At 35.1% G+C, this 26,756-nt stretch overlaps 3 long non-coding RNA genes across 5 annotated transcripts; all 3 read left to right on the top strand.

The window, feature by feature from the left end:
• Positions 1-19,523: 19,523 nt before the first annotated feature.
• LOC126926869 (uncharacterized) lies at positions 19,524-21,049 on the top strand. The gene is made up of 3 exons (XR_007714970.1): positions 19,524-20,001; positions 20,133-20,855; positions 20,932-21,049. It is a non-coding gene; the product is annotated as an uncharacterized LOC126926869 (long non-coding RNA).
• A 982-nt stretch (positions 21,050-22,031) lies between these two features.
• Positions 22,032-23,017, top strand: LOC126926864 (uncharacterized). 3 transcript variants are annotated; one of them, XR_007714961.1, is made up of 3 exons: positions 22,032-22,219; positions 22,348-22,828; positions 22,911-23,017. It is a non-coding gene; the product is annotated as an uncharacterized LOC126926864 (long non-coding RNA). The 3 variants fall into 3 exon arrangements; XR_007714962.1 differs by having other exon boundaries at positions 22,054-22,219; positions 22,697-22,828; XR_007714963.1 differs by lacking the exon at positions 22,032-22,219 and having other exon boundaries at positions 22,290-22,397; positions 22,697-22,828.
• A 410-nt stretch (positions 23,018-23,427) lies between these two features.
• LOC126926881 (uncharacterized) lies at positions 23,428-25,734 on the top strand. The gene is made up of 2 exons (XR_007714984.1): positions 23,428-23,508; positions 25,621-25,734. It is a non-coding gene; the product is annotated as an uncharacterized LOC126926881 (long non-coding RNA).
• Positions 25,735-26,756: the final 1,022 nt, after the last annotated feature.

Genomic DNA, 26,756 nt, shown 5'->3' on the forward strand with positions numbered 1-26,756 from the left:
ACTCTATGTATGGTATTATAATATCGACGCTATCAGTTCTTACAGTATCACGATCAGAGTCAATTTTAGAATAGAAGAAGCAATTAACGGCGGATCGCAAAGTAAGAAGCTTATAACATAATTGGCAAGGAAGTCGGTAAATCGATCAACCAATCACCTACATCCAACCGTCTAACGAAAGATGAAAAGCCATCGCGATAACGATCCTTCTCACCTGCAGGATTTTCCGGATTCACAGACACGAAGCTCGAATTATTCCTGATCGACCACCACTTTTCGTTTTTCGGCTGAAACATCACATGCTGGCCATTCGTCAGCGGCTGAACGAAGAACGATCTCTGCCCGATCAACATCAAGGCGTACACTTCTTCTTCGCATATCGTCACGACGACGAAGGAACTCGCGTCTCCTTCCAAGCTGCCTTGTCGAAGATCGCAGTTCGCCTTGGCGTTACGTCGCTCGGACTTGGTTTTACCCTGACGCACCCAATTCACGGTGAAATTCGACGACAGTATCAATCGATCGTTGGCCATGGTCCTTAAGGTCCAGTTGCTGATCTCGAGGAACACCGGCTCTTAGTGGAGATACTCGCGCCAAGTTTCTCGGTCTTCGTGGGTCGATCTTCTGTTCCGCGCGCTCTCATTCGGGATCACTCGAGGGTAAACGATCTCGTACTCCTGCAAGCTTTGCAGAAAGTCGCTCATTCGCGACTTAGTAGCGATCGTGCCGAGCAGCCACGTGGCGAGGAGAAAACTGGGAAGTTTCGATCGCGTCATGTCTCGCGCGCTTTGATCGAAATTTCAATAGGATTTTCTGGCTACCCAAAACTCGCCAGGCATGCTCGTTCACTCGCAGACGTAGTTATCGCGATGAAAGCAGCTAATTCGCAGACCCGATATTCTCATTTCATTTCGCCGGTTCGTAACGCTTTCGAAACGCCGTGTCATATAGACGCGGATGCGACGATACTCTCGCGTTCTAACATTTTCAATGTCTCGCGCTTTATCACGTAGCTCGCGCGGAAGTAATACGAAGGTGAATCGTTGGTTTTAATACACAGGGTGTTGTTTAATCGATCGTATAATGGAGAAAGGAACGATTCTACGGTACACCAGAGATGAAATGAAATCATAGAATGCAGTGGTTTTGTAGGTAGTGCTTTATCGAAAAGATTAACCGTGAATATTTGCTCGACCTATTTATACCAAATTGATACAGAATCTTAAAATACAGACGAATCTTTCTCAATTTCCTTCGATCATCGTCTCTAGGCGTACGAAACTGCCTCGTTGAATTCGAACGTTCGTCGATTTCCTTCGACGTCTTTCAATTTCTTCTTTTTTCAATCGCCGTTCGCCTTCTCAAAGCTGTCTTCGAACAGAATTCTTAGAACGACTTCCAATTCCTTTCGATTCGTCCAATCGTTTAGCTTTACGAAACTGTTTCGCTAAACTCCTTTTTCCACTGTACTTGCGTATCGTAACCAACTCGTGGGCGGTAACTCGCGTCGATTAACGATTCACCACCAGTAAAGTAACCGGGAATGCAGCAAACTAGTAGTCGGTAGAACGAAGCGGAACGTAAGTGGAGCGAGCGATAAGAGCGATCGCGACAATCGCACGCCTCGCCGTGCGATTCCCACGCGAGCGAATCATCAAATTCGAGCCAAAGATTCTCACCAACTCGAAGATTCGCGCCAGTATTTTCCACGCGCGCGTCACAGAAATTCGAACGACTTTCGCGAAAAGGACGGAAGGATAAGACGATCGATCGGATCTCGGGTCGATCGCGATACCCCCGGACAGAAGGTTTCGACGAAAAAGTGGAGTAGACGCGACGAAGGAGCGTCGTGCAGCAACTGGTGGCCAATTTATTCACCACGTGCCGTAGGAATTTAATTTTCTTTCGCGCAAGAACGATCCACCATCGGAGAAAGTAGAATATAATTAATTTCGATCTCGCGTCGATCGCGACGTTCCGGATGGAACGTTTCGCCGAAGAGGTGGAATAAACGCGACGAAGGAGCGTCGTACAGCAACCGGTGGCCATTTTTTCCACCACGTGGCACCACGTGGAAATTTAAACGTTTTCCATGAAAATGATGCACCATCGGTAAAAGTAAAATACGATAATTAATCGGTCGTCGAGTCGAACGTGATATTCCGGATAAAATTTTTCGATGAAAAAAGTGGAGTAAACGCGACGAACGAGCTTCGTGCTACGACTGGCAGCCACATGGAGGGATGAACGCGGCTGGAAACGCACGCGAGTGCAGCGGCGAATTGTGCGTAAGAGTAAGCGCGAACGCGAGACTGGAAAAAGCACCAGCGCTTACCGCCCACTGAAGTTCTAATAATGGCAGCTTTATGTGCAATCACCGAGAAACGAGGATGCTGGCGAACGCATTGTTCGACCCCGACCGAGACGATTTAACAAGGGCCGAGGATTTCATCTTGAACGTTGCTCTTGTCACGACCGGCATACTTCAAATCCGATGGACCGATGATGGAGATAGAGATGTGGCGGCCTTGGCGACAATGTTGTGTACAATTTTCTAATGTTATGTGTCCACGAGAAAATTCCCATTCTATTGGGTTTTCTCAAAAGTTTCTTTCGTTTTATAAGGAAGTGACAGATGCACATCATTTTTTGTTTTACATTATGATTCATTTTGTTCTATTAGTAGAAAACGGATCATACAAAATTCAATAAAATAATATAAAAGAAAAAATGTTGTGCATCTATTATTTTCTTATAAAACAGACAGAGACTTTTGGAACAACCTAATATGTTTCTCATTGACATCCTTGGGAATTAAGTAGAGGATAATGGAAAAATGGAAATCGATAAAAAGTATTTATTATTATATCGAGAGTTTTAATGAGTTTTTTTTTTTTTAGAAAAGTTTGTTACTTTATACAATTTATTGGTAGTGTATTGCTATAACAATTTTTCTAAAATTTACAATTTAAATTACATTGGTTCGTTGAACGATCGAGTAATAACTTAACAGTGTTTTAAATCTCATTCTCGTAGATTTGATTGTATTTGTAATTATTATAATTATGAGCATCGTATTCTTAAGAACATCCCCTTTTTACATTATCAATTGTTCTTTGATTTATCGACATCATTAGAACGAGAACATCATTATTATTTTCTTATTTCTGAGCTTCGTATTATCGATATCGTCGTAATTTTATTGACTTATTAATCAATATTCATCGTAATATTATTATGAAACACATAAGGAATGAAACTCCATGTACACATTTATAAAATGAAAACAGCATTTTCATTGGTAATGCGATAAATCTTATGTATCGTGTTGTTGTGTAATATTACAGTGTATGTTACAATGTACGTGTAAACGCGTTAATAGAACCAATTATTCTCATCGGCGACTAAAATGATTCACGATCGTGTGTTACTTCGTCTGCAATGTCAGGACGGATACATGATAATTGTTAATGTAATTTGTAATACTAAAGCTAGAAACAGATCGATCCCTCTTATCGTCAGATCGTTCGCAGCACCGGTACCGATATTGCAAAACGATTTCTCGCAGCAAGTGGTGCAAGCGGAGAGTTTTGTTCGTTCACCGACCACTATACATCCGGAGTCGCATTTGTTAGTACACTTTCTCTCCACCGACCAAGTTTGTGGACTAGACGTTGAATCTTCGGTGCTGGTAGTGTAAGAAAATCGCTTTACCTGAAGAGAAAGAAGCAAACGTGAAAGGAATATTTGCAGATTTTAAACTTTCACGATGTTCGTTATATGACATGTCCTAGCGGATCGCAAGAGACACTCGTACGCTAAAATATAGTATTTCTTTTAATTTTGTCCGAGTACGAGCTCATTTTGGGCGGCATTAAACCACGAACTTGATAGTATCGAGCGAAAAGAGAAAAAAGAAGACTGAAAAGAAAAGATGAGAAAGAATTCTACATGTACGTAGAATGATTCTTGATACTAAAATTAAATTAATATTTGCAACAATTCCTTGTTTCACTCTGTATGACATTTCACATTGGAACTTGTAACGAACACGAGTGAGTGTGAACGTAACATATTTTTAGTCAAGGGAATATCAATTTTCCAGAATATCTCGCATCATTTCCAGAGAATACGGCTCGTTCATGGTTAATTCGGTCGGTTAATATCGATTACGGATTTCGTAAAATTTTTGCCGTGTATGTGCAAACTGTACAATTATATCATATCCAATATCATTGTTGATTACCAATAAATAAGAAGAACAAATAAAAAATTGCATTTGCATATTCCCTCAAATGTGTACACCATGTACATATGTTCCTATAAAGCGGATTCAATTTCAATAAAGTACGTAATTATTATGAAACTGAATTGATCGACTATATTGAACATTTCCAAACACTAAAATCGCGTTATGAACGAAATGAAACTGTGGCTCTATCTTGAACAGCTTTCTCTCGCTCTCTTGTTGACGATAACTAATATCGCTTTTAGCTAGCTGTTTGCTATATTCTGTTTGCTTTAAAAGCACGCGATCAAAGCAAAATATCAAACATCTGCTGAAACACGTGCGTGACCTGTGTATAATCAACAAGCGTTTGAATCGCTGTTATCATTTGTCATTACCATACAGGTCCTTTTATCACCAGTGCACTTGTGCCCGAAAGTGGTGAAGTTTCCGGTCAGATTGGCGCATCTCTCTCCATCTTCCATTGTATCACACTGATGACACCATAAATCGTTTGCTCGTTCCGACGCTGCGTGAGTTCGATGTTCCGTAGTTAACAGTTGGCCTGATCATCGGACACAATCAACCGACAAATACGTATTAATTAATAGAAATCGTGATTTATCCTAGATTTCTAAAGATTATTAAAATCGACGTAGGAATCGGACGTAAGACGTTGGGCAAATCGTTGTCTACTTTTTAATGCTTCGCATCTTTCTCTCTTTTATTTCTTAGAAATTACTTCCTTCTACTTCTTCCTTTCTTTCATTTTTCAAACAAATGTGTCGTGCTTTCATTAACGTCAGATTTTTGTACATTTTTGTACAAATAAATAGATATTAGTCTTGACATTTACAGACACATCGGCGATATGCGTAAGATGAAATTTCGTCGCGTTCGTTGACAAGATTGCTAGGAAGATTGCGGAAAGGGATATCATCGAGGAAATCGTCTAATAAGGTGAAACATCGGTTTAGGTTTCTTATTTAGAACGGAATTCTTCGGATGTTTAGCTTTTCCGTCGAATAGCGTCTCTAACGATATTTCGCCAAATTTTCCTGCTGTTCTTGCGATACGTCCGACGGTAAGACTTGGCAAGCAAAATATCGTAAACGTATCCGGAAATTACGAAAAATTTATTTCGATTTATTTCAATTAAACGTATTCCGAGAGCAGCAAACGTATTCCTTATCCATTGGCAGGTAATCAACGAAATCATACACGGGTACTTAAAAATACCTACAGTTATGAAAGATATTTCCAAGTTCGGAAAAACGCTTCCACGCAAGTTTGATCAATCGTACCAATCCTCTAGAGTTTCAGCTTCTTAACAGATTCGATCATCTCCGAAGACTAAACAGACGGTATACGACTACGTTTGCATCTACACGACAATTGGATCTACGCAAGACTGCAGATTCGATATCCACGAAATATTCTATGTATATTTCATGAAGTTAAAAATTATACTGTTTTATTTCACATCTGGTTCCAATAGAATAAGATGGATTAAACGTAATTCAATAAAATAATTTAAAACAAAAAATGTTGTGCGTCTATTATTTCCTTATAAGATAAAAGACACTTTTGGGACGGTCTAATGTTAAAAATTCTCTGTGAAAGTTGATTGTAATATTCTTCTTATCTAAAGAAAAAGAGAAAATAGAAATAGATGTATTCAGTATGAATTATTTATTTTATACATAGGAAGCATAGGCAAGACGGTAAATGAAAAAGGTAGCCTCGAAATGAGAATTCATCGCGAAGCTTATCACGGAAGAAAAGTCAATTAAATGCACCGTGTACGATGATCGTTGTTTACACGATTCGTAACACAAATGGCTAACACCTACGAGTGAAGGCTTCAACAGGTGCACTTTCCTCTATATGCAGTTTATATGTAGAGGAAGATCTTCGCTATAAATAGACGAAACATCGTTCCTTCAGACATCTAGTGAAAACTCCCTCAACGAAACACGCTCCTAAAACGCAACTTGCTCGTAAAACAAATAGGGCCATGTAACTGAAAGGAACCTCGAGAAAGAAAGAGAAAAATGGGAAGAAACAGAAACTTCCATTTTCCATTACAGAAACGCTCTTTGTTGAAAGAAAAATTCCTCAAATTAAAAATTCTCAAAGACGAAATACCGCCATTGTCTATCCTGGCAAATTATCTTCCGTCTTAACCAGTTACCTACTCTTGACGAGTATACTCGTCACGCGTAAAAAGCAGTTTTTGCTGTTTAAACTGCAATTTCAGCGAAAACTAAAATATATTCGTAAATTTGAAGACGTTTCGACCATTTGGAAGCCAGGACCAGGTAAAACGAACAAATGAAGAGATATAAATAATTATTATGAAAAAACTATAATACAGCGTGAACAAAGTAGTTGTTCTGTCCTTTCTAACGCATTTTAGTCGCATTAGTCGCAACGGCTAACTGGTCAATACATTGTCGAGTCGATCAACTTTGGTATTCCGATCGTATCGACGTGAAAATCGGCGTGACGAATAAGGCGCAAGAATCGTTTTCTTCTCTCGCAAATACCGAAGATGGACAACGCGTATCGGCGAATTTTTAATTTCAGAAAAATGTAATTTGATTCGTGGCGAAACGTGTGAGAAACGCGTCGAATTAAAGAGGCGAAGGTTTAAGCAGCCCGACAAAGCGAGTGAAATGCGAGGCTTACCATTGATGCTTACGACCATGGAGATAGACACGACGATCAGGAAGTACGTGACAGGGTACATGTATCGGCCATGTTGATAACGTCTAGCGCGTCACATTCGAAAATAAATTCGGCTGATGTCATTGGCGCATTGATCGCATGCTGGTGTATGGCGGCGAGCGCGTTGCGACGCAAAACGAGCGGATTTGGGTACAATAGGCAGCCATATTGAGAATAGCCGGAGTCTGCGCTGGATGGGTACAGCTGCTCCAGAAACCTTGAAGCCCAAGGAAAATCAATATCCATGGCAGCCGGAAGGTCCTGTTCGTTCAGCGGGAACGTTTGACGTCAAAGTTTCTGCGCATTCGCATCACACCCAGAAAAAAGAAAATTCACTGTCACTGAATCAATGATTTGTCGACACCGCAACTAAAATTCAACTTACAATGCCTCGAAAGCTAAAATAGTCCGACACTCGCCGTAAAAATATCTTTCGTTTCGTACGTTCATTCGAACGAAATAACTCGTCTGCAACTGTGGACCGAACCATTTGAATTTTGCTCGACGAGTTAGAGGAAATCTTCGAAATGTGTTATTTAAATCTTCGTTACAGGTCCAGCTAGAAAAGTTGTAAAAAGCTACCTTTACTTTCTTCTTCGCTATTCCGACTAATTGTACTTCTTTCAACATTTCTTTACACGTCACCTATTGTTAATCTTTCCAATTCTTCTAACTCGTAAAAAAAAAAAAAAAAAAAAAGAAAAAAGGAAAGAAACAAATTGTTTGACTCAATTTTTGAAAAGTTATTCTGTTTTAAAGAACGCACCAACGCCTCCTATAGCCCGTTACACGAGACTTCGGGATTTTGTTCGTTTTGTAACGAAACACGACTATCCAGATCACATTGGTAGAATTTGAAATCATCCTGAAAGTGCAAATGTAAAAGGCAGAAAATAGTTGTGGCGAATATTTGGGGGGAAAAATAGTACATAGTATAGATAGGTATTTTGAGCGTACAATAAATATCAAAAATTATTCCATTGAATATCAAGACGTATCGGTACAACAGATAATTGACTGTTTAATTAATTTCGTGAAATTAATTTCCTCCACGAGATACACCATAAAGAGCTATCTTCAACATGTTATAGACGCGAAATACTGTCCCATTGAACATTGAGATGCATCGATGTGATGGATAATTGACTGTTTAATCACTTTTGGAATCTCTGCGAAATATACACTCGCACTAAATATCTTGTTACTTAAAATACAATATAATATGTAATATGCGATATGTAATATAATATGTAACATACACGTACACACGCGATATATTTATAAAGAAGCACGTATCAGAGTTGGAATAATTTCGTGAGCAACAGTAGACGGTAAATGTAATTTGCAAACGACCTCTTTATCAAATATCGATAAACGCGATCGATATGGAAGGGATCAGTCCTTATGCTGGCCAAATATTCCGTCATCATTCAAACATCCATCGAAACTAATCCCAGTACATACCATTCGAATAATCGAGTAACTTCGTTATCGCGTATGATACAGTGCAATTACTTGATTGCAATGATATCTCAACGATTATTAACAGATACCCAGATGTCTCGACAGTTGCAAAAATCTTTTATAAATAAATTACACGTGGCTCGCGAAGCTGTTTCAACGTTGCTGGAAACTTTTTGCGTATATGATATACGAAGCATTTCGAAATGATCATTGCAGCACTGTAGCGAGACACGCCTAACTTGATCGTATCGGTGAAATTTCAAACGGATTTGGAAGTGTGCATAGAAGTTATATTTATCAGGGACACGTACTTTCCAAAAATCATCAAACTATTCGAACAGTCAAGTATTATTTAGTATGTTAATAAGTAATACTCTTAAAGAGTTAGAAAGAATAAATTTTCGGAAAATGGAACAATTTGACTTTCAAATGGCTCGTACGTGATGTAATCATCTGTTTGATGAACTTTTAATTGCTATCGTAGATAGGATCGTAAAATACTACGAATGTTACAGACATTGTCGTGATTTTCCTATAAAGTAACACACGACGCGTAGTCCGTTTGATGTTCGATTTGCTTGGCTCTTGTAATCCAATTTCAATAAAATTGTACAAAATGCACGTGATACGAAAGAAAATATAAAATATACAAAATACTCTTTACTTCTCTTTTTTTTTTTCTTTTCAATCATATCCTCAAAAATATGAATTTGCATCAAAATCTACAGTCTAATTAGAATATTAGAAAGAATATTCAGACAGACGATGTATATAAAGGAGATACAAATTACGACGATGAGAGAACTCGCAAGATATTTGTATCTGTGAAATTGCAACTGTTGCGTCGATAAATATCTACGCCGATTAAATGTTTGATACACTTCGGATTCTCATCGGAAAACCAGTAATAACATATTTCTATTTCGTAATATATTTCTGATGTACAGAGGATGCTCTCAAAAAAATATACACCCACTTTAATTAAATGGTATCGTAAAATTGCTGCATCGTATTATTACAATTTTTATACAAATCTTCCTTTCCTTCAATTTTGTGTACATTTCGGATGTATTCCTTTCTTTTAATCCTATTAATGGATCGATAGATTTAATTTTATAAAATTGATTTTTTGAATATTTATACATTCCATATCTTTTTAAGCACCACGTCACACGATTCTTTCGGTAGAAATAACTGCGTAAATTTAATAACTGCGTAAAATTACATTTTCTCTGTACCTGGGAGCTTTTGCGCGGTGAATTTTATACGATCGAAGCCCCTTTTTCGAATGGCATGGGTGCTTCGGCATGGGAAAGTGCCTCTCCATTATCGTTTTAGCTGGCTGTTTCCATTTGTATAAAATCGTCGTTATTATCGTCTTTATCACAACGAAACCATCCCATTACATCAGTGTATTTAAGGTTTCCCCACAGTTACCCCATCATTCGAGCAATCCACGTGCTTTACATAATTCTCAATATCACGTTTCCATTTTCTAACATCTGTGACTGTAGCTTTTCCAACGTCACGTACTCTTGATGAATTCTATCGCCGATTCTTACACCACCTCCCACCTTTTTAATTAAATTCTATTTTCTTTCTGTACGACTGGAACGTTGTTAGTTTCATACCAAATTCTTATTTATCGGAATTCTATTCTATCGAACAGAGAAAAGAATGTGTAGATTTTTTAAAAAGAAACTTATCCGTCACTGAGAAATGTTAGGTTCGACTGATAAAACGTACAGACACCAGAGTATTCGTGGGAGCAGTCGAACATCAACGATCTCGGCATATTCCACCTCAAACGCGATTCCGTAGAATTCAAACTAATCGTCCAGCGAGCTGTTCCATGTTTTCCAAACTGAACAGATCGTGAGCATCGGCCAGCGATATGGGAAATGAAGATAATTTCCAATTGTTCGTAACATCTGACGATCATTCGACTTAAAACATAGTTCTCGCGGTCGCGGCAAACAAGTTACGCAGGCAATTTGTCAGCTGTCGAACGAGAGAGCTGGCTGGTCGTACTGCGTTGAAGCAGAGCGATGCGAAGAACGGGAGAGACGCGAAAGGGAAGCGTTCACCGAGAATACGTCCGTTTCGTCTTTCTCGTTAGACGGTGGAAATGAATTGGCGATTTCACCATGAATACTACAAAGGAAGTTAACGCTGTAACTGGCGCGAGTTTCGCGTGAAACGTAGCCTTTGACGAGGTGAAAGCCGGTTTGTTTGCACGTCTCGCCGAACAAATCCGATAACCAAAATTGTCTGACGAAATTGTTTTACACGAGCCGTGTTCTCGGTAACGCTAGCGGCTATTTAATCAAAATTGTCGGCCGCGTTTCTCGTTGGCCGTTCGATCGACCAACGTGTAATTAAAATGATACTCTTAATAGATCCTCATGGACAAAGATAGCGAGGCTGGCAGTTGGCGAAGCGAGCTAAGCAAATAGCGAATTATATCGCGTGTTATAACTGGATCGTGGAAGTTTGCGCATATTTTTACACTGATAAATTAACCCTGCTGCTGATCCTCTTGTCGTAAGACAACATAGGAAAATATATAAGTAAATAGTATCGCGAATAATTACGAATAATTGCATTCATTTTCGTTAAAGGTAAATTATATTGTATTTACGTGCCAAGGATAGAACTGAAATTGCCGCTAATATTGATTTATTCTTGTTAAATTTCAATGTCAGAATAAAAAAGTTTAGTAGTTAGCGGTTGCGACCTCTTTGAAAAGCGTGTACCTAAAAGTGTGTCGCGAACAGTAAGCGATGGCGAGTATACTCGTCGAACACGGAGTACGGGTGGCTGTTATAATATAGAATTAAGTTGTTACGAAACGACTGTTTTATTTTTCAATTTAGTACTGACGGGGCTCGTCGTAACGTAAAATACTGCCATCTCTTCGTGACGAGTATACTCGTGGAAAACAGCCAATTGGTTAAACCAGGACCAGATCACGATACCGTTTAAAGATGAAATTTGTAGAATGGTTAGAGTTAGAGAATATCGGAACTTTGTATTATTATAACGTTTACCATCGCTGCGCTCTCGATATTAACCCTTAACTGCTGCTCTGGGACTCCCAGACGATATAAACATCCGCGTAACTTCGCTCTCGAGCAACGCGTGATGTCAAGTAATTTTCAATTAAGTCGCCCCTTATGACTATAACTTATAACTTCTGATCTTTGTTCCGTATAGGAGTAATTGAGAACGTACAACTTTCCTTTCGCTTTGTTTCGTCTTGTCCATTATGGATGAAAATGCGATTATAGTTACGAAACGAATCATTCTTCGTTGATCGCGATACAATGGAAATGTTTACAGCGAACGTTCCCGAGTGCTTCGAATAAAGAAAGAACGATGCAATACGATACTCTTTGACTTATAAATAACTTTCCTTTGAGACCAATCGGTGGATCAATTTTCTGGCTCCGCAGACGCAATGTTACACGTAATCCTAGGAATCGTGAAGTTTTCAGTCTTTTCTAATATTATTTTTCAACTTGAAATTCAATCTATTGGACGTAGGAATATTTTTACTGTAAACTATTAGAAAAATGTCCATCGTATAATCGACGAGCATCGCGAGAGTAATATCCAGGCTTTAAATTCTAAAGGCTCGTTACCGTACAACTGTAGTAGGCAACGTCGTTGCTCTAAACACGTACGTAATTTTGTTCACATTGTATAACCGATAACTATTTTCTTTTTATTATTTCTTTTTATTCGAATGTCCTTCAGCTTTCGCTTTACCACCGTACATCATCCCTACGTCATGCACCGATACTATTTTTCTTTTACACTGTGACACTTACTTCTCTGCTTGACCATGAGATCCTGATCATCATGCAAATGGTCTAAGACTGTTGTCGTAATACTCTACGGAATAACTAAAATTGTTGTATCGTTCTAACACGTTATAGATTTTATTAAAGAGGAACGTTTACTCGATAGAAGACTCAGATTCATGAAATAAGACACCGGTTTTCCCTGACGCCACTTTACGATATAAATAATTAAACTTTTTCTCCCTCGTATATGGAAAGCTTAAAATACTTTTCCTGTATTATCTATGCCAAATCTCCTGTCAATTTCGTTACTAAAATAAATGTTACAGTTATCAGCAATAATCGCTTGCACTCGACTATACGTTTCTTTAATTAAAAATTTATCAAAGCGAAGTCTTCGATTCTTTAAATTCTGCAAAATTTGATGAAACGCGCAATGACTCGAAACTTCCGACGAGTAATGTACGCGAAAGACTCTGTATACTCGTTAGGTCGTTCCTCAAACGAGAAACAGATCAAACTGTTCGCGTTCGAGTCAAACGTAAAGGGAAAAGATTAAATTTCCTAACTTTCCGTCGATAGGATCTTCATCGATGTTTATGACAGTTGACTTCTCTTAATTAGCGAAGCTTCAAGCTTTCGATATTTCCAAGTTTCAATAATTCTCATTCTCCGTTCGCCTTTCAATGACCGTTATTAGCGTGAGCGTGTGTCAATAATCAAAGCGAACGATGCTCTTTTGAACCTTCCTTTCCTCTTCCATTCGTCTTCCTTTTCAGAACGGAATAATGGCTAGATCTACTTTACTCGTTGCGCTGATTTAACGAGTGCGTGTTTATTCTCTCTTTATTCTTCGTCTGCTTCTGCCCTCGCATCTGTTGAACATCGATTCGATTGCTGAACTCGACTGTGTGATTCTCCTATCAGGAACGACATTTGCGTCGGAATATACATGTTACGGTCGTTCTTTAAAATTCTTCTAAATTAAAAGTTCCTTAAAACTCTCCTAGCTGCAAAGTTCTTCTCCTGAAAGAGTCGCGGTAAACGTGGATATCTGACGTTACGCGTTCGTTAACGAGCTTCTCTTATGTCAAATATTACAAAGCAACGATTTACCCAAAATATAGAAATATCTTCCGAAATAGCGGACTCATCGTTAGATTATTAGATCGCGGATGTTCGTGCATTTGTGGGAATTTTAAAAATGCAAAAGTCCATGAAACGTTTAGGAAACGTAGAGGATGAAATAAATCTTATCTATATATATCTTGAATATGTTTGTGTATGAATATCTTATGATTTGTGTGTATGAATATCTATATCTTTGTGTATGAATATGAATATCTTTGTGTATTTGCTACGATATAATTATTAAAAAGAAGAAGAAACTTTCGATCATGAGAAAGATGGAATATAATGAAATATATTCAGACATTGAATAAAAATTTTTATTTTCATTTCGGAAGATGGAACGAACACAAAATATGCAGCAAATTTTGCGAATATTTCAAAATGAAGGAACTGCGCAAATATAAATATTTGCAAGTTAATTGCACTTAATATGGAACACCTGACTTTAAAAGCTTCCCAAAAACAGAAACATGCTTTTCTTTTCAATTGCCTTCGAGAAATTAATAAGTCCTTTCTGTGTCGCTTTATAAATTCTTTTAACATCGATATTACGTTTTTTCCTAATATTAAATTCTAACAATTTCTTACAATTTTTCAGCTGAAAGTTGTATTAAAATAATTTTGGCAACTGCTGAAAATTGTTGAAATTGTTGCACCAAGAGCGTAATTTCTGGGAAAAAAGGGTCGATGAGAACTCAAATCCTTCCGGGACTGTTTTACTCGCTCTATTAAACAAACATGTTTAATGATAAATCATGCAAAAAGTAATATTTTTTACGTTCATTATTTAACACGACTCTCAGAAAAATTTTATAGGCTGTCAAACGTAACAATCAACTGCATTCGATCAACGCATGCTTTCATTTTTAAGGAAATGTTTCATTTATTATTTGCGTTATTACTTTAATAAACGTTTGCTATACCGTTAACGTTCATATCTATAAACCAACGTTTACTTACAGCTTTACCCTTACATAACGTCAATCTTCGAAAGAATTACGGATTTTTGTTATACAATATATTAATCTTAGTTATTATAACGTTAAGTTATTAGCAAAATTACAAGATTGAAGTTACCAGAAGAAAAAAAGCGAGGTGTTCGTTTCCTCTTTTACAAATATAGAAGAGGAAGGTTGCTTAAGAATGATTAAAACGTAAAATGAAATTCTAATTAAATAAACGCCGTATTACCATTTTTCTACTATAGTTTCGAGTAAATTCCGCGCACTAATCGTATTTCTCTACGGCACAATAATAACATTCTGTTAATCAGCCTTTGAAATGTCACCGCAAATGTTCCATGTGCAACGTGACGTGTATTCCGTGATAATTTTCTTAAACTATATGAAGTTAACGTTTATAACATTCTATAAAGTAATAAGCAAACTAAATGAATAGCCTTCATCACGCTGTATATCCTGTTTGCATATTTAATATTAATATCAAAGCTTCCATGCAAAAAGATGTTTTGATATTTTGCAAGCGTATTTTATTACCGAGTGCATAATAATTCATTAACAATCCCCACGATTTATCGTCACAGTACGAAAGTACGTTCAATAATTTACATTCTGTTTTTAAACAGCCTGTTGTAGCTATACTTTGTTTTCACGTATTTCAAGTAAACATATCATCGATAAATAAACCAGTACAAACGCTATTATATCGATGCAAACGTTAAAACATTTTCATCATGGTGAAATGTATTTGGTACATCAATTTTAGCGAATTCAATTAATGTATGACGAATGTTAAGCATTTACTTTGATTCGTTGAGTTTTAAGAATGAAATTAATTAAAATTTCCTTCGATCAAGGTAGATGTAATTTTAACAGAAAATTCCATTAAATTTCTATAAGTATTTCTAATGGTTACTCTTATGCCTATAGATAAAAATTAAAAAGCAAACTATCCTATAAAAATTAACAGATAAGATTATTTTTTCCTGTTAATTTCTATGCCATAATTGCCTCTTCGATTCCCCATTTCTCTACGATTTATTCGTCTCGTACACAATTTTAACGTAATATTTGTAACAACAGACAGAGATACTTAGTTAGATTTAACACGATTCTTTTTTTCGTTTTTGTTAAAAAATTATTCGCAGACCGCAGCTCCTCCTTCGATAAATTTTAATTCTCATTACGTGTACGTACATAAAACGTAGCGAGTACGAAACAATCACAGAATAACGTGATCTTCGATGAGATGCGATGTTTTAATAAGTTCTGATAATAGATGCATCATTAAATATGTAATTGGAAATGGTTGTTAATCGCGAGCATTAAATAATAATGTAATTTGAAAATAAATTAAATTCGATATATTTATACCGAATATATTAAAGACGTTTTAACATCGACATATTCAACATTTACTACTATTTCCCAGGCACAATATCTTCTTGTCGTTACGTATTTGAAACCTCCATAATATCTGAACTTATTTTAGCGGACACAGCAGTATGTAAAAGTTACATTAATGAATAAAAAAAAAAAAAAACAACAACAAATCGCGAGTATCTTCGTTAACTTACAAGATACGTATTATTAAATATCCAAAGAACAATTCTAAACAATTTTGCAGAAATAACATTCCAAACAAATATAATACTTATTAATTGATATATTAAATTCGTCGGATGCAATTTTTTAATCGCACATGAAACAAACGTATATTTCTCATTTCGTTGAATTGTTTTCTACATTTAAATTATTCCTGGATAGATGAGAATTATACGAAACTCACGAAATAAGGAAATAAGCAAAATAAAAAGAAAAAAAGAAGAAAAAAGAGAAGAAACTGGTAGATTTCACTTATCGTTAAACTTATATTCTTAAACCAAGTTAAACTTAGTTCGCCATCTTCGTGATATTACGCAATTCAACAAACTGTCAGATGCAAATACAACGTTAACATAGAATTGTAACGATAAAAGTTATATTCGAAGTTATGGTAATCTCTTCTGCTATGACTCATCATTGTGCAACTGTAACTTATACCATTAACAAATCTGTATTTTCAGCCACGTTTCTAACTATAATCGTACATTCCATGTACATAAGTAATGTCCACATTGAGGAACGTATAACGCTTAGTTAATAAATTCGAAACCACATCGTTCGCGTGTAGTCCACGCGAACTATATTTGAATTGTGTTAAAATGGCAATTTGTAAATTTTATACGTCATATCGAAGGGATTAAGGATATTGAAGGAGAATACATAAATATTCGAGTCGCGTACATAAGTCTTAATATTATAATAATAAATAATGTAGTATCGTGGAAAAAAGGCCCAAGGTATCGGCCGAACCGTATACAAAGTGGCGAGAGCCGTGGCGCCGTCGAGTACATCAATGTGTCGTCGGTCCTTTCAAGTGGACAGTTTTGTGGAAAGAGCCTGCGTGACCCTGGCCACGGGGTTTCGGGACATGTGTTCGATGGGACGAGAAAAGACAAAGAGACGCCAAGGGTAGAGTTAGTTGAGACGCCAGCGAGAACGAATGCAAAAGGCGTGCAGTATAGGTTGAGAAGCGAGAGCGTGCGAGTGCAGATGCCGAAGACGAGAGTTGTAGAGTTGCTAGCGTTGTAGAGAGATCGAGTTGTTAGTTATAGAGTTGCGAGAGTGATTTGAACGGAATAAGACTTTTGTGTTTTAGTTCAAGTTGAACATTTATCGTTCTCTGTCCAATTAATCTCTGTTATTTTTATTAATCTTAATAAATAGCATTAGGAGAATTTTACAAATCTAAATCATCCTAATCCTATCCTTTTTCCGATACTACAATAATAAGTCATAAATAAGTCATAAATAAATCATAAATTTTCATAATCTTAGTACGTTATTGATCTACGATATAGTAAAAGTTCTATACAATAAGTAATAAGCTTTATACAATAGCTCGTGGTTGATAACTCCGCGTTAAATACAATTTATGGCAACAAAATTTTATCCTATTCTAACAGTTCGTGGAAATAAAAATCGGACGGACTTAAATAAAAAAGACGGACTTATGTAACTTCCAGTTGGCGAACAAATTAACGCAAGTTTCCAACGAATGAAACGCGAATAATGGGCCAAGGAATTTCCGACGATATGAAGGAATTAGGTAACGTTGTCGGAGAAGAGTGCGCGAATGTAATACAATACCTTGGAAAAGTAAAACGTTTCTTTTAATAATGTAAATGGGCTGAAAAATATTGCGGCAGAAGCGAGCAATTACTGATTCTACGTGAAAAACCGAGTGGAAAATGTGGAATAAAATTTGTAAAAATTTCAGTACACCGGTTAAATCCTCAATTTCGATCCTCGGATGAAAAAAAATTAATTGTAATAAATCATACCAGGTGTTTTTCCTATCTTTCTTATTTTTCACGTAGAATCACACTCTGTGTTTCTATTCGATCTATTGGCCAAAATCTATAAAATTCACGTGGCGATCAACGTATCGATGCATTCTGTCAATTAAAAAAAGAAGATATAGCTTAACGTAGAATAATCTTTTTTATTGCGATAGTGATGGAAATTTCATTATCGAGATTAATCGTGAGCTTGTTGAAAGTCTGATCGGCGCTATAACGAAAGAGTAGTTAGGCGAGCGGAATCACGGCGTGGAATGGAAAAGCGTGAGAAAGTAGTCTCATAATGTAATTAATGATCGAGGAATCGAAATTCTGTCGTATTTTACAGCGAGGATAAGAACTACTCAAGCGACAATCGAATGTCACTTAAGCGCTCTGGAGATGGAATCAATTAGTACTTGAGTGGCGTTAATTCTTGCGCGAAGATCAATTCTCGCAAACTATTCGAAAAATAAGGATTAAAAGGTTTTTACATAGGGAAGCGTAGGATTGAAGCTTAGGATTTAATTTTGACGCGAATAAATGAAAGTTTAAGAATCGAGATATAATTGAAATAAAAGTAGGATCGTTAAATTAAAAAACGTGAATAATTCTCAATTTTTGTCGCATATGAAGTATAGACACAAGTCTTTCAAATAATAAAATATTTAACCAACGTTAAATATTTAACTATAACGTGAAAGTAATATAAATGTAAATGAATATCGAACATTCTGAATTATAACACCAATTAATCGCATTCTAATTAATATTTATGAATCATAAGCGAAACACGATGGAAAATCGAAATTCGATATATATATTTCGAACCGTAAAAATAAGATCAGTAGAATGAACATGAGTTGGTGTACACTAGTTTTTTATTAAATGAAAAATAATAGATACGAATAGTAATAATAATAGGATATTTCTTAATTAACTTTTTCATTAATAGATATTATGTTTACATATATACAAATAAATATAATTTTCTACAAATAATATATATGTTATCAATTTAGGATATGAGTATAAAATTTCTCACCATGTCACAAATTTTCCCGAACGTTATTTTTCGCATTTGAACTTGCAGTTGGATACTACGACTATATTTCTTATATCTGTTTACAAGTTTAATAAAACTATTTTACGCTATGGCTTCGCTTGTTACTTACGGCTTCTTCAAACCAAGCGATTAAGAGATGGAATAAAGCTGAAATTACGTGATATAATATGCGCGTATACTTCGTGTGCCTGACATTGCGAGCATCACACTACTTACAAAGGAGATTTTACCATGTATAAATCATACTTTTACTTTAGCAGCATGATAAATTTTATCCGATTACTTGAAAGCTGTTTGTATTCCGAGTTATTAAGCATCGTTATAACAACGAATGGTGTTGATAATTCTCTAATTTATTTAAATTTCCAAATTAACATAAAGTGTTACGTAATCATTTTATAAATGTCTTAAAACGTTATGAAAATTATTTTATATCAAATCTTCCCTTAGAGAACGTGGGCAGATGAATATTAAACTTTGATGGAACGCATCTAACGATTAAATATTACATATCTATGAAATTCATCTAAATGATTAAATATCAGATATCTATGGTATTCATCAAACGATTGAATATCAAATAATATAAAATAAATATAAAATAACAGTTAGCAACATTTCGATATTATGGATTAATTGAATTAACTTTTAAATCGAAACACAAACGTGTTAACTACAACCTGCGGATTAAAGCGATTACAACTTTTTCCTTTTTTTTACTTTTTTTTTTTTGATAGGAAAACTTCAACCAATACTTTTGTGTAAGCCTGTGAGGTAAGCCTCGACTTCTAAACTAACTTCGTAAGCTATAGAACTAAAAGAGCATAATCGTAATGTGATACGAATAGTCGGAAGAAATTTAACATTTATTTAAAAATTATATATGTGTATTTAAAAACCACTATATTACAAAGTCTTTAACTATATTTTTATGAATCTGTATAATTTGTTAGAATTTTAAAAGGATACATATATATATGCAAGCTCCCTAGATTTCATGTAGGATAGGGATTCTTTTTGTTTCGCGGGTAGCACGACAGGCTGTGTTTCACGGACAGACCGATCTTCCCTTGTTTTACGGACGACCATTTTAAGAAGCACGTTTTTCCCGAACGGACGGACAGAGAGTTACATCAGAGACAAACAAGGTTACGGAATAGTTATTTAAGATTTTAAAGACTGAAGAAGAAAGATCGGTAGCTCAGGACGTTGAAAATCGATTCTCAATTTTCAGGTAAACATTGTACTAAAGACTTGTTATTTCCCGTTTATATAATTATTGTTATTTATTGTTATAAACGCATATTAATTGTCGTTTATTTTTGTATTTTATTATTTACTTTATAATAAAAACTCGATTTTCAGACTACAGAATCGATCCCTGAATTATCACCAAATTACGATCTTACAAATCGATTTTCACTACGCCATGCCGTTAGAAGTGAAGCTACGTATCGCCATGAACGAGAACGCAAGGGGGAGAAAATAGAATGCATAAGAATCCATAAGAAAACCAGAAGATGAAGTATGTGATGTCTTTCCTCCAGAATATCAAGCAAGAGATCATCGTCCGCGATTATTCAGTTTATCGATAGTGAAGAAAGCCGCAAACAGCTTAACCAAGGTAAGCCATTACAGAAACATTGCACTCACGATGGATGACGCAACGGCAGCGTCATACATCGGTACAAGTTTAAACTTCGTGTTTCGAGATATTTACTTAGAAGAATCGGAGATCATCCCCACAAGGAAGATAAAGACCGAAATCGAAAAGCCCAATCTTCAAACAGAAACATTATTAGAGATCTTCCAGAAACAAAACATGCATGAGAGAGAAGGCACAGACTTTGTCATAAAACAATTTGATGGAACGCAAAAAGCCACAGATTGGAGTATGAAATATTCATATTTCACATACGCATCCCTTCCATACTCTAATATGAGTATGAAACCGAATACGAAAAATACGAAATCCAAACTGATGAAAAAAGGATCAAGAATTTGAAGAAATATTTGGGAAAAACAGCATCAGAATGGTACCAAGCAAATCTGCTGAAGGATGAAGAATACAACTGGGAAAATTGGAAGGTGGCAGTTCAAAAAGCTTCTGGCAATAAAGGTTGGTCTGCAGTACGATACACTTATAACTTTAAATACATTTCAGGTTCATTCACTGAATATGCCATAAAAAAGGAATGATTAATATTGGAAGTAAGGAGGAAGACTTCTGAAGAGACAGGGATAAATCTAATTGTTATTGGATTACCCATACACATTCAAGATAAAATGGATAAAGAAATAGTACAATCAACAAATGAGTTAATCGGATTCTTGGGGCAATATCAGACGAAGGGAAAAAAAACACAAGGGAGTAACGCAAGATTGGACAGAAAGCCAGAGCCACTGTCCAAGAAACAACCTTGTGTGATTTATGAAGCACTGAATTTCCCAGGTCGATTTCACCCAATAACAACTCACCAAAGAAATACATGCACATACTCATCGATCATTTTTCAAGGGCTGTTTTTATGTCCACATCGAAAACACAACACACAGAAGATATCATAAAACTTATAGACTCGACAGGAGAAACTGATTCCATAAAAATTATCCTTGCAGACCAATACCCAGTAATGACATCCAAAGAAATTCAAGAGTATAGGAGGAAAAGGAACATTAAATTAATTTTCACCTCGACAGACTGCCCATCCTCCAATGGACTGAACAAAAGGGTAAATCAAACATTAGTAAACAGGATCAGATGTAATTCAGACAAAAATAAGAGAAACTGGACAAAAATCACAGAAGAAAGCGTAGAAGAAAACAATAACACCAGACACAGTGTAACGGGGTTTGCCCCAAATCATTTACTGAATGGAAAAATGATTGAAATCATCCCTAAGGAAATAATGGAGAATAAGATAAACCTAAAAAGAGACAGAGAAGAAGCATTCAAAAACTCAACAAGAAATTTCGAAATCAACAAACAAAAATACGATAAAAAAAGAAGAGAACACGAATTTAAAATCGGTGATATGGTCTTCACCCATAACGGAAAAAAAATGAATAGAAATAAGCTGGAAGAAATTAGGAAAGGACCTTTCATAATTCTAAGAAGGATTTCAAACTCCATATATGAAGTGGATAACGGTAATCGGGGATCTGAAGGGAATCTGTTTCACTCCCCATTCGAGGGGCGGTGTAAACTCCCTAGAGTTCCTGTAGGATAGGGATTCTTTTTGTTTTACGGGTTGCACGACAGGCTGTGTTTCACGGACAGACCTTCTTTTATTTTATGGACGACCATTTTAAGAAGCAAATTTTTCGCGAACGGACGGACAGAGAGTTACATTAGAGACAGACAAGGTTACAGAATAGTTATTTAAAATTTTAAAGACTGAAGAAGGAAGATCGGTAGCTCAGGACGTTGAAAATCGATTCTCGATTTTCAGGTAAACATTGTACTAAAGACTTTTTATTTCCCGTTTATATAATTATTATTTATTGTTATAGACGCATATTAATTGTTGTTTATTTTTGTATTTTATTATTTACTCCATAATAAAAACTCGATTTTCAGACTACAGAATAGATCCCTGAATTATCCCCGGATTACTATCTTACATATATGTACATATTTGTATATATATATATATATAGAGAGAGAGAGAGAGAATGTTACAAGGAAGTAATCTAAAACTCCGTAAATTTGTAGTACATGTTTAATGAGAGAAGTATAAAATATCTGATAAGCGTAGATCCAATAATTAATCCTATTTATTTGATATACCGTACTTTTTATTTAACATTTAAATCGAACGTTTAAATCGAACCCTCGATAGAATAGATAGAATAAACGTGTCCAATAAAATAATCTCGTCCATCATCTGATTTGAATCCAACGAATTTTTTTTTATGAATACACATAGAGAGAAATCTACCTATTGTGGACACACGTACAAATCAATAAATAATGCATGTCGTGGAATATCGGCTACAGAAGGAATAAATAGAGAATTATGTATTATCCACAGATGGCAGTTATACAGTGACTACGAAAGGTATTTAAATAATATGAATATAAATACATGATACACGTATTAAACTTGGTATTATTTAATGGTACTTTCATACGATTATAAGGATTTGATTTGAAATATAAAAGCTGATAGGAAAACGGTTCATTGGAAAATATGGACACGCGCAAATATTTTCTCGTGCCCGCAGTATATTAAAACAGAAAGTCAAATATTTGTTATGAATGGCGAAGGATATTTTTCTCTTCTTCTTGACCCAGCAATTGGATTTCATCAATATTATATAACGTTGATTAAAATTTACTTTTCTCTCGAGTGAGTACTATAAGATCACAAAATGACATAGATCTTTTCTTTGCAACTTGCTGAATATAAAACTGCGTCCTTTTACAGGCAACCATGTATATTCCAAGCGTGATGAAGGGATTAGATCATCGTATCGTAAATTATGCTTACTTCCAACCCCAAAGGCAGACTTTCTATGTGCTTGTCTCTTTGCTTCGAGGGCCAGCGAACTCTTCACTCTATATGACAGAAACAGCCTAGAATCCAGGGGGAAATTTGAAAGTCAATCAAGGAAGGAACTGCAAGATGGACAGAGCAAGGTCTCGTAGAAATGTATGTGAGATTCGTTTCTCGCAAATTACGAGATACGGAAACGTTTAAAGTCATCTACAGGCGGAAATCTGTTCAAGACAGTCGCGGTAATATTTCGACGTTATATTTCATACGTTAAGCCAGCTATTATTTAAATATGTTCTTTGAAATTAAGTAAAATCAAAGTAGCTGAAAAAGTACAGCTGATAAAATTACGTTCAAAACGTGAATGAACAATAATTTTTACTTTCGTTACGCTGTTGTTATCTATTATCCATTATTTCTTATGGCAAGAAATGGGAACGTGCTTAATTTACGATAAAAACGAGAAACAATACGTAAAATATTTTTCACGATAAATTATTTTCATATTGTTTGAAAGAATTGTACGCTTCCGCGATATAAGTGGCGAATGTAATTGAACAAGAATCATTTTTGATAAATGTAACAGATATATACCGTATATATATGCAAAATATATTGTAACGTGTTAATTCATAAAGTTACGTAAAATTATTGGAAATCTATGTACGTAGGTATGTTTAAATATTTCATTCATGTTTTTATTCCATTGAATTGCAAGTTATATAAAATCATTTCATTAATAGTATAGTTCAATGATATAAGAATTGCGAATTAAGAATATTGTTTATTAGTGATATAAATAATTAAATTAGTAATAATGTATACTTAACACGTTCTTGTATTTTGTTATTAAGGTAGAGTTAAATGGTTAAAGAATTAAAATTATTTTGTTCTTCTTTCAAAATTATTTCAATCTCAATCTCATGTTTTAGAAGGGAAAACTATAATTTTTGTTCTTAAAACATATCATCCCCTAATAGTCTGCGTTCGAATCATGATTATTCTAAAAACCACTATGATTGTGTTATTGAAACAACGTCATCAACTAGTTTCTTAAACTATGTAGATGCTATTGAAACAAACTACGTACATGCATAGTAAGTTTATATGAATATTAAACATAAGAAACTTCGTTTGACTTGATTTGGCTGAAATCAGCTTGTCGAAGTGCATCATAGAAATAAGTCACGTCGATCAAAGTTGTAGCGCAATATCTATTAGACTGTCATTAAAGTCATCGTTGATACATTAATAGATGGTATCATACAGTTAAACGACATGTCATAATATTCTTTCATCTAAACCATAGTAGCAACAGACTGTTTCCTACAGACTAGAGGTATTTCAGGGGACGATCATATAAATTCTTAAATACAATAATGTATAATACACATACGTACATACATGAACCAAGTCTGTAAGCATAATCTATAGACTATAATAAATACGTGAAACATTTTGAATTCTGTATTAGATTTGAAGAAATCTCGAATAAATCAAAAGATATTAAATACTACAAAACTGTGAGCATTATTAAGGATTAGGATGTGATATATTGAAAGATATAAATATAATTTATGAATAGTTTCAAAGATGAAGGTGAAAGAAATCTGTAACAAGAATTAGTCCCTTAAGGAAACGTTAATTACTTTGTTACTGTAGAAACACTTGTGGATTCTTCGTTATAAAACTAACAATTATCTTTCATCTAAAGGATATGTTATAATACAAAGATCCTTAAAATTATTCGATGGAATATCCTATTGATATTAATGCTGATTACCTACTTTTTAACCTATCATTTACAAAGAACAGTTTATTTATCGAAGCTATAAACTTTTTTGCCCGCTTCAGAGCTTTCATCGACGATTTATGACGTACATGGTGCAATAATGCCTAATGCGATTCTCTTTAATATCCCATATTGCATACATTCTCGTACCGATTACACAAATTGTTTGAATTCAAGAAACATGAGATCACTATACCGGTATAAATTTGTTATTTACTTGATCTGAAATATCCTTTCAAGTTTGAAGTGAAATTGAAATTCTTTCAAATAATCTTTGACTTAATATATTCCCTATTGATATTGATTCGATATTGATTCCCTAAATTTAACTGATTTTACATGTATATCTATTTTACGATTTAAGCATTACATGTTAGTTTAAGTATCATTTACATACCAGCTACTTGAAATCCATTTAATTTCATGTAACAACTAATTACAGAACAAGGTTTAACTTTTACGCTAACTAAGCTCAAAATGTCCATGAAGCATGATTTGTTTCTGGAAAGTCATTTAACTATTTTAACTAACGAAATGTATAACGAAAACTATCGATTTTCAGAACTTTATAATATAATGGAATCGTTTTACATATTTGCGGACAAACAACACAACACAGTTTTCGTCTATGAATACGAAATAAAAAATTTAAATAAAAATTATATTAATCCTTTCGGTACGAGTTGTTTTTTAACATCGATAGTACGTATAAAGCAGTAAAGCATGTGCGTGACCTGAATACATTTCCGGTCTTTTTATAACGATTGTGAACAAATAATGTAAAACTATAACTTCAAAACTGTAACGTATGTTTCCAGATAAAGAAAATAATCACAGACTTCGCTGGATGCATAAGCATTCATAGACAACATCAATGGAATTTTTTCTGATGAATATGTACTTCTCCTGTAGGAAAGTATGAGATGACTCGTTTGTTTGTAAGAAATGTTCAAGAGCAGTTATGAAATCATTTACGGATTTCACTACGTTTTACATATTCGAAACTTTCCATCTTTGCATTTCTTTTCTGTCTCCCCTTTCTCGTGAATACTTAAATACATGATTTTTTCAAATGCAATAAAAAAAAAAAAAAATAAAAAAAAATGCTAATTCGTATATTACAAAACTTCACAAAAATAATCGTAAGAATCTGTTCTATTTTTTCTCGTATATTTCCTTGTTTGGAAAAAGGAATAATTTATGACTTGTAATTTGTAAAATTACGCTAAAAATATCAGTTTACTTGTACAAGATGGCCACCATACACATATTTGTCACGTTAGAAAATATAGACCTAACCAAAGAGGAATATTACACATTACAAGTTAACGTACATATATATGTAGTATCTATTTACAAGTATCGCAGATTACCTCTTGAAAAGTAAGAAAACATAAAGACTAAAGTAAAGTTGTAAATCTAAACTACAGTTCAAGTTATACAAGGCATGCAAAGCTTCTCTTGAAACGTTAGGTGCGTACTTCGATATACAATATAAAGAAACATAGCCCGCGAGAAAAGCTATATAGTACATACCATACAGATCCCTCGCCATAACTTTGTCAATATGCGCAACGAAATCGGTAATTTTCGCGCCACCACTCAAACACCGTTTCTCTCGCTTTGGATAATTGAATCAAATTCAGATCGTCCATGTTTACCCCCTCACATAACTGACATCGGCCGTCCGTGGATCCA

The sequence above is a fragment of the Bombus affinis genome, unplaced genomic scaffold (genome assembly GCF_024516045.1).
Source record: "Bombus affinis isolate iyBomAffi1 unplaced genomic scaffold, iyBomAffi1.2 ctg00000059.1, whole genome shotgun sequence".
In the NCBI taxonomy this organism is placed as follows: domain Eukaryota; kingdom Metazoa; phylum Arthropoda; class Insecta; order Hymenoptera; family Apidae; genus Bombus; species Bombus affinis.